This window comes from Protopterus annectens, chromosome 10.part0 (genome assembly GCF_019279795.1).
Source record: "Protopterus annectens isolate FY-2018-M chromosome 10.part0, PAN1.0, whole genome shotgun sequence".
In the NCBI taxonomy this organism is placed as follows: domain Eukaryota; kingdom Metazoa; phylum Chordata; order Ceratodontiformes; family Protopteridae; genus Protopterus; species Protopterus annectens.
In genome coordinates this window covers 1,477,857,396-1,477,866,645 of record NC_056744.1, presented here as the reverse complement: position 1 = coordinate 1,477,866,645, position 9,250 = coordinate 1,477,857,396, and positions in this window count along the sequence as shown.

Here is a 9,250-nt window from a genome sequence, read left to right as displayed (position 1 = left end):
CTCTCACTGAAATGCCTGATGGCTTTGGCTAAACCAAGATGTCCCTGAATATGTGCTCAGACACACAGCCTCCACAAACACTAGGCCCAAATACAAGCCTGAATATGGAAATGCTACAAATATCCCCACTACTTAGAACAAACTGCAGAAATGTTTCTCACAGCTGAAAAGCAGCAGTGAGCCTTTAAATGAAAGTTTTAAACAGCTAAAGGAGCCTCTAGAAAAAGAGTTTAACTGCAACAAGTTTTCAGAAACAAACAACCCAACAGATGCTTAATAAAAGTGGACAATTTCCAGTTAATACCTCACACACAGTGAAACTAGCTAGAAAAATACACAGTACACAAAGTGCTATAAATAACAAAGAAATAAAGAACAAAATAAACAAAAACAGGATACTTAATGTTATATATTATAGCTCCGAGTTTCCTCAGTGTCCTTCCTTCGATCAGTTCAGTGTGAAATGGCAGAACACTCACAACTGAATTTCTTAGGTAACAGAAAGTTGAAACCTGAGACAGCTTTTAAGAAAGAAATCTCAAAAGAACCAATGAGGTGCTTAGTCTAAGCTGTAGTCCAGGTGACCTCAGTCAGCCAATGACCTCAAACAATTCTCTCTCACTGAAATGCCTGATGGCTTTGGCTAAACCAAGATGTCCCTGAATATGTGCTCAGACACACAGCCTCCACAAACACTAGGCCCAAATACAAGCCTGAATATGGAAATGCTACAAATATCCCCACTACTTAGAACAAACTGCAGAAATGTTTCTCACAGCTGAAAAGCAGCAGTGAGCCTTTAAATGAAAGTTTTAAACAGCTAAAGGAGCCTCTAGAAAAAGAGTTTAACTGCAACAAGTTTTCAGAAACAAACAACCCAACAGATGCTTAATAAAAGTGGACAATTTCCAGTTAATACCTCACACACAGTGAAACTAGCTAGAAAAATACACAGTACACAAAGTGCTATAAATAACAAAGAAATAAAGAACAAAATAAACAAAAAACAGGATACTTAATGTTATATATTATAGCTCCGAGTTTCCTCAGTGTCCTTCCTTCGATCAGTTCAGTGTGAAATGGCAGAACACTCACAACTGAATTTCTTAGGTAACAGAAAGTTGAAACCTGAGACAGCTTTTAAGAAAGAAATCTCAAAAGAACCAATGAGGTGCTTAGTCTAAGCTGTAGTCCAGGTGACCTCAGTCAGCCAATGACCTCAAACAATTCTCTCTCACTGAAATGCCTGATGGCTTTGGCTAAACCAAGATGTCCCTGAATATGTGCTCAGACACACAGCCTCCACAAACACTAGGCCCAAATACAAGCCTGAATATGGAAATGCTACAAATATCCCCACTACTTAGAACAAACTGCAGAAATGTTTCTCACAGCTGAAAAGCAGCAGTGAGCCTTTAAATGAAAGTTTTAAACAGCTAAAGGAGCCTCTAGAAAAAGAGTTTAACTGCAACAAGTTTTCAGAAACAAACAACCCAACAGATGCTTAATAAAAGTGGACAATTTCCAGTTAATACCTCACACACAGTGAAACTAGCTAGAAAAATACACAGTACACAAAGTGCTATAAATAACAAAGAAATAAAGAACAAAATAAACAAAAACAGGATACTTAATGTTATATATTATAGCTCCGAGTTTCCTCAGTGTCCTTCCTTCGATCAGTTCAGTGTGAAATGGCAGAACACTCACAACTGAATTTCTTAGGTAACAGAAAGTTGAAACCTGAGACAGCTTTTAAGAAAGAAATCTCAAAAGAACCAATGAGGTGCTTAGTCTAAGCTGTAGTCCAGGTGACCTCAGTCAGCCAATGACCTCAAACAATTCTCTCTCACTGAAATGCCTGATGGCTTTGGCTAAACCAAGATGTCCCTGAATATGTGCTCAGACACACAGCCTCCACAAACACTAGGCCCAAATACAAGCCTGAATATGGAAATGCTACAAATATCCCCACTACTTAGAACAAACTGCAGAAATGTTTCTCACAGCTGAAAAGCAGCAGTGAGCCTTTAAATGAAAGTTTTAAACAGCTAAAGGAGCCTCTAGAAAAAAGAGTTTAACTGCAACAAGTTTTCAGAAACAAACAACCCAACAGATGCTTAATAAAAGTGGACAATTTCCAGTTAATACCTCACACACAGTGAAACTAGCTAGAAAAATACACAGTACACAAAGTGCTATAAATAACAAAGAAATAAAGAACAAAATAAAAAAAAACAGGATACTTAATGTTATATATTATAGCTCCGAGTTTCCTCAGTGTCCTTCCTTCGATCAGTTCAGTGTGAAATGGCAGAACACTCACAACTGAATTTCTTAGGTAACAGAAAGTTGAAACCTGAGACAGCTTTTAAGAAAGAAATCTCAAAAGAACCAATGAGGTGCTTAGTCTAAGCTGTAGTCCAGGTGACCTCAGTCAGCCAATGACCTCAAACAATTCTCTCTCACTGAAATGCCTGATGGCTTTGGCTAAACCAAGATGTCCCTGAATATGTGCTCAGACACACAGCCTCCACAAACACTAGGCCCAAATACAAGCCTGAATATGGAAATGCTACAAATATCCCCACTACTTAGAACAAACTGCAGAAATGTTTCTCACAGCTGAAAAGCAGCAGTGAGCCTTTAAATGAAAGTTTTAAACAGCTAAAGGAGCCTCTAGAAAAAGAGTTTAACTGCAACAAGTTTTCAGAAACAAACAACCCAACAGATGCTTAATAAAAGTGGACAATTTCCAGTTAATACCTCACACACAGTGAAACTAGCTAGAAAAATACACAGTACACAAAGTGCTATAAATAACAAAGAAATAAAGAACAAAATAAACAAAAACAGGATACTTAATGTTATATATTATAGCTCCGAGTTTCCTCAGTGTCCTTCCTTCGATCAGTTCAGTGTGAAATGGCAGAACACTCACAACTGAATTTCTTAGGTAACAGAAAGTTGAAACCTGAGACAGCTTTTAAGAAAGAAATCTCAAAAGAACCAATGAGGTGCTTAGTCTAAGCTGTAGTCCAGGTGACCTCAGTCAGCCAATGACCTCAAACAATTCTCTCTCACTGAAATGCCTGATGGCTTTGGCTAAACCAAGATGTCCCTGAATATGTGCTCAGACACACAGCCTCCACAAACACTAGGCCCAAATACAAGCCTGAATATGGAAATGCTACAAATATCCCCACTACTTAGAACAAACTGCAGAAATGTTTCTCACAGCTGAAAAGCAGCAGTGAGCCTTTAAATGAAAGTTTTAAACAGCTAAAGGAGCCTCTAGAAAAAGAGTTTAACTGCAACAAGTTTTCAGAAACAAACAACCCAACAGATGCTTAATAAAAGTGGACAATTTCCAGTTAATACCTCACACACAGTGAAACTAGCTAGAAAAATACACAGTACACAAAGTGCTATAAATAACAAAGAAATAAAGAACAAAATAAACAAAAACAGGATACTTAATGTTATATATTATAGCTCCGAGTTTCCTCAGTGTCCTTCCTTCGATCAGTTCAGTGTGAAATGGCAGAACACTCACAACTGAATTTCTTAGGTAACAGAAAGTTGAAACCTGAGACAGCTTTTAAGAAAGAAATCTCAAAAGAACCAATGAGGTGCTTAGTCTAAGCTGTAGTCCAGGTGACCTCAGTCAGCCAATGACCTCAAACAATTCTCTCTCACTGAAATGCCTGATGGCTTTGGCTAAACCAAGATGTCCCTGAATATGTGCTCAGACACACAGCCTCCACAAACACTAGGCCCAAATACAAGCCTGAATATGGAAATGCTACAAATATCCCCACTACTTAGAACAAACTGCAGAAATGTTTCTCACAGCTGAAAAGCAGCAGTGAGCCTTTAAATGAAAGTTTTAAACAGCTAAAGGAGCCTCTAGAAAAAGAGTTTAACTGCAACAAGTTTTCAGAAACAAACAACCCAACAGATGCTTAATAAAAGTGGACAATTTCCAGTTAATACCTCACACACAGTGAAACTAGCTAGAAAAATACACAGTACACAAAGTGCTATAAATAACAAAGAAATAAAGAACAAAATAAACAAAAAACAGGATACTTAATGTTATATATTATAGCTCCGAGTTTCCTCAGTGTCCTTCCTTCGATCAGTTCAGTGTGAAATGGCAGAACACTCACAACTGAATTTCTTAGGTAACAGAAAGTTGAAACCTGAGACAGCTTTTAAGAAAGAAATCTCAAAAGAACCAATGAGGTGCTTAGTCTAAGCTGTAGTCCAGGTGACCTCAGTCAGCCAATGACCTCAAACAATTCTCTCTCACTGAAATGCCTGATGGCTTTGGCTAAACCAAGATGTCCCTGAATATGTGCTCAGACACACAGCCTCCACAAACACTAGGCCCAAATACAAGCCTGAATATGGAAATGCTACAAATATCCCCACTACTTAGAACAAACTGCAGAAATGTTTCTCACAGCTGAAAAGCAGCAGTGAGCCTTTAAATGAAAGTTTTAAACAGCTAAAGGAGCCTCTAGAAAAAGAGTTTAACTGCAACAAGTTTTCAGAAACAAACAACCCAACAGATGCTTAATAAAAGTGGACAATTTCCAGTTAATACCTCACACACAGTGAAACTAGCTAGAAAAATACACAGTACACAAAGTGCTATAAATAACAAAGAAATAAAGAACAAAATAAACAAAAACAGGATACTTAATGTTATATATTATAGCTCCGAGTTTCCTCAGTGTCCTTCCTTCGATCAGTTCAGTGTGAAATGGCAGAACACTCACAACTGAATTTCTTAGGTAACAGAAAGTTGAAACCTGAGACAGCTTTTAAGAAAGAAATCTCAAAAGAACCAATGAGGTGCTTAGTCTAAGCTGTAGTCCAGGTGACCTCAGTCAGCCAATGACCTCAAACAATTCTCTCTCACTGAAATGCCTGATGGCTTTGGCTAAACCAAGATGTCCCTGAATATGTGCTCAGACACACAGCCTCCACAAACACTAGGCCCAAATACAAGCCTGAATATGGAAATGCTACAAATATCCCCACTACTTAGAACAAACTGCAGAAATGTTTCTCACAGCTGAAAAGCAGCAGTGAGCCTTTAAATGAAAGTTTTAAACAGCTAAAGGAGCCTCTAGAAAAAGAGTTTAACTGCAACAAGTTTTCAGAAACAAACAACCCAACAGATGCTTAATAAAAGTGGACAATTTCCAGTTAATACCTCACACACAGTGAAACTAGCTAGAAAAATACACAGTACACAAAGTGCTATAAATAACAAAGAAATAAAGAACAAAATAAACAAAAAACAGGATACTTAATGTTATATATTATAGCTCTGAGTTTCCTCAGTGTCCTTCCTTCGATCAGTTCAGTGTGAAATGGCAGAACACTCACAACTGAATTTCTTAGGTAACAGAAAGTTGAAACCTGAGACAGCTTTTAAGAAAGAAATCTCAAAAGAACCAATGAGGTGCTTAGTCTAAGCTGTAGTCCAGGTGACCTCAGTCAGCCAATGACCTCAAACAATTCTCTCTCACTGAAATGCCTGATGGCTTTGGCTAAACCAAGATGTCCCTGAATATGTGCTCAGACACACAGCCTCCACAAACACTAGGCCCAAATACAAGCCTGAATATGGAAATGCTACAAATATCCCCACTACTTAGAACAAACTGCAGAAATGTTTCTCACAGCTGAAAAGCAGCAGTGAGCCTTTAAATGAAAGTTTTAAACAGCTAAAGGAGCCTCTAGAAAAAGAGTTTAACTGCAACAAGTTTTCAGAAACAAACAACCCAACAGATGCTTAATAAAAGTGGACAATTTCCAGTTAATACCTCACACACAGTGAAACTAGCTAGAAAAATACACAGTACACAAAGTGCTATAAATAACAAAGAAATAAAGAACAAAATAAACAAAAACAGGATACTTAATGTTATATATTATAGCTCCGAGTTTCCTCAGTGTCCTTCCTTCGATCAGTTCAGTGTGAAATGGCAGAACACTCACAACTGAATTTCTTAGGTAACAGAAAGTTGAAACCTGAGACAGCTTTTAAGAAAGAAATCTCAAAAGAACCAATGAGGTGCTTAGTCTAAGCTGTAGTCCAGGTGACCTCAGTCAGCCAATGACCTCAAACAATTCTCTCTCACTGAAATGCCTGATGGCTTTGGCTAAACCAAGATGTCCCTGAATATGTGCTCAGACACACAGCCTCCACAAACACTAGGCCCAAATACAAGCCTGAATATGGAAATGCTACAAATATCCCCACTACTTAGAACAAACTGCAGAAATGTTTCTCACAGCTGAAAAGCAGCAGTGAGCCTTTAAATGAAAGTTTTAAACAGCTAAAGGAGCCTCTAGAAAAAGAGTTTAACTGCAACAAGTTTTCAGAAACAAACAACCCAACAGATGCTTAATAAAAGTGGACAATTTCCAGTTAATACCTCACACACAGTGAAACTAGCTAGAAAAATACACAGTACACAAAGTGCTATAAATAACAAAGAAATAAAGAACAAAATAAACAAAAACAGGATACTTAATGTTATATATTATAGCTCCGAGTTTCCTCAGTGTCCTTCCTTCGATCAGTTCAGTGTGAAATGGCAGAACACTCACAACTGAATTTCTTAGGTAACAGAAAGTTGAAACCTGAGACAGCTTTTAAGAAAGAAATCTCAAAAGAACCAATGAGGTGCTTAGTCTAAGCTGTAGTCCAGGTGACCTCAGTCAGCCAATGACCTCAAACAATTCTCTCTCACTGAAATGCCTGATGGCTTTGGCTAAACCAAGATGTCCCTGAATATGTGCTCAGACACACAGCCTCCACAAACACTAGGCCCAAATACAAGCCTGAATATGGAAATGCTACAAATATCCCCACTACTTAGAACAAACTGCAGAAATGTTTCTCACAGCTGAAAAGCAGCAGTGAGCCTTTAAATGAAAGTTTTAAACAGCTAAAGGAGCCTCTAGAAAAAGAGTTTAACTGCAACAAGTTTTCAGAAACAAACAACCCAACAGATGCTTAATAAAAGTGGACAATTTCCAGTTAATACCTCACACACAGTGAAACTAGCTAGAAAAATACACAGTACACAAAGTGCTATAAATAACAAAGAAATAAAGAACAAAATAAACAAAAACAGGATACTTAATGTTATATATTATAGCTCCGAGTTTCCTCAGTGTCCTTCCTTCGATCAGTTCAGTGTGAAATGGCAGAACACTCACAACTGAATTTCTTAGGTAACAGAAAGTTGAAACCTGAGACAGCTTTTAAGAAAGAAATCTCAAAAGAACCAATGAGGTGCTTAGTCTAAGCTGTAGTCCAGGTGACCTCAGTCAGCCAATGACCTCAAACAATTCTCTCTCACTGAAATGCCTGATGGCTTTGGCTAAACCAAGATGTCCCTGAATATGTGCTCAGACACACAGCCTCCACAAACACTAGGCCCAAATACAAGCCTGAATATGGAAATGCTACAAATATCCCCACTACTTAGAACAAACTGCAGAAATGTTTCTCACAGCTGAAAAGCAGCAGTGAGCCTTTAAATGAAAGTTTTAAACAGCTAAAGGAGCCTCTAGAAAAAGAGTTTAACTGCAACAAGTTTTCAGAAACAAACAACCCAACAGATGCTTAATAAAAGTGGACAATTTCCAGTTAATACCTCACACACAGTGAAACTAGCTAGAAAAATACACAGTACACAAAGTGCTATAAATAACAAAGAAATAAAGAACAAAATAAACAAAAAACAGGATACTTAATGTTATATATTATAGCTTCGAGTTTCCTCAGTGTCCTTCCTTCGATCAGTTCAGTGTGAAATGGCAGAACACTCACAACTGAATTTCTTAGGTAACAGAAAGTTGAAACCTGAGACAGCTTTTAAGAAAGAAATCTCAAAAGAACCAATGAGGTGCTTAGTCTAAGCTGTAGTCCAGGTGACCTCAGTCAGCCAATGACCTCAAACAATTCTCTCTCACTGAAATGCCTGATGGCTTTGGCTAAACCAAGATGTCCCTGAATATGTGCTCAGACACACAGCCTCCACAAACACTAGGCCCAAATACAAGCCTGAATATGGAAATGCTACAAATATCCCCACTACTTAGAACAAACTGCAGAAATGTTTCTCACAGCTGAAAAGCAGCAGTGAGCCTTTAAATGAAAGTTTTAAACAGCTAAAGGAGCCTCTAGAAAAAGAGTTTAACTGCAACAAGTTTTCAGAAACAAACAACCCAACAGATGCTTAATAAAAGTGGACAATTTCCAGTTAATACCTCACACACAGTGAAACTAGCTAGAAAAATACACAGTACACAAAGTGCTATAAATAACAAAGAAATAAAGAACAAAATAAACAAAAACAGGATACTTAATGTTATATATTATAGCTCCGAGTTTCCTCAGTGTCCTTCCTTCGATCAGTTCAGTGTGAAATGGCAGAACACTCACAACTGAATTTCTTAGGTAACAGAAAGTTGAAACCTGAGACAGCTTTTAAGAAAGAAATCTCAAAAGAACCAATGAGGTGCTTAGTCTAAGCTGTAGTCCAGGTGACCTCAGTCAGCCAATGACCTCAAACAATTCTCTCTCACTGAAATGCCTGATGGCTTTGGCTAAACCAAGATGTCCCTGAATATGTGCTCAGACACACAGCCTCCACAAACACTAGGCCCAAATACAAGCCTGAATATGGAAATGCTACAAATATCCCCACTACTTAGAACAAACTGCAGAAATGTTTCTCACAGCTGAAAAGCAGCAGTGAGCCTTTAAATGAAAGTTTTAAACAGCTAAAGGAGCCTCTAGAAAAAGAGTTTAACTGCAACAAGTTTTCAGAAACAAACAACCCAACAGATGCTTAATAAAAGTGGACAATTTCCAGTTAATACCTCACACACAGTGAAACTAGCTAGAAAAATACACAGTACACAAAGTGCTATAAATAACAAAGAAATAAAGAACAAAATAAACAAAAACAGGATACTTAATGTTATATATTATAGCTCCGAGTTTCCTCAGTGTCCTTCCTTCGATCAGTTCAGTGTGAAATGGCAGAACACTCACAACTGAATTTCTTAGGTAACAGAAAGTTGAAACCTGAGACAGCTTTTAAGAAAGAAATCTCAAAAGAACCAATGAGGTGCTTAGTCTAAGCTGTAGTCCAGGTGACCTCAGTCAGCCAATGACCTCAAACAATTCTCTCTCACTGAAATGCCTGAT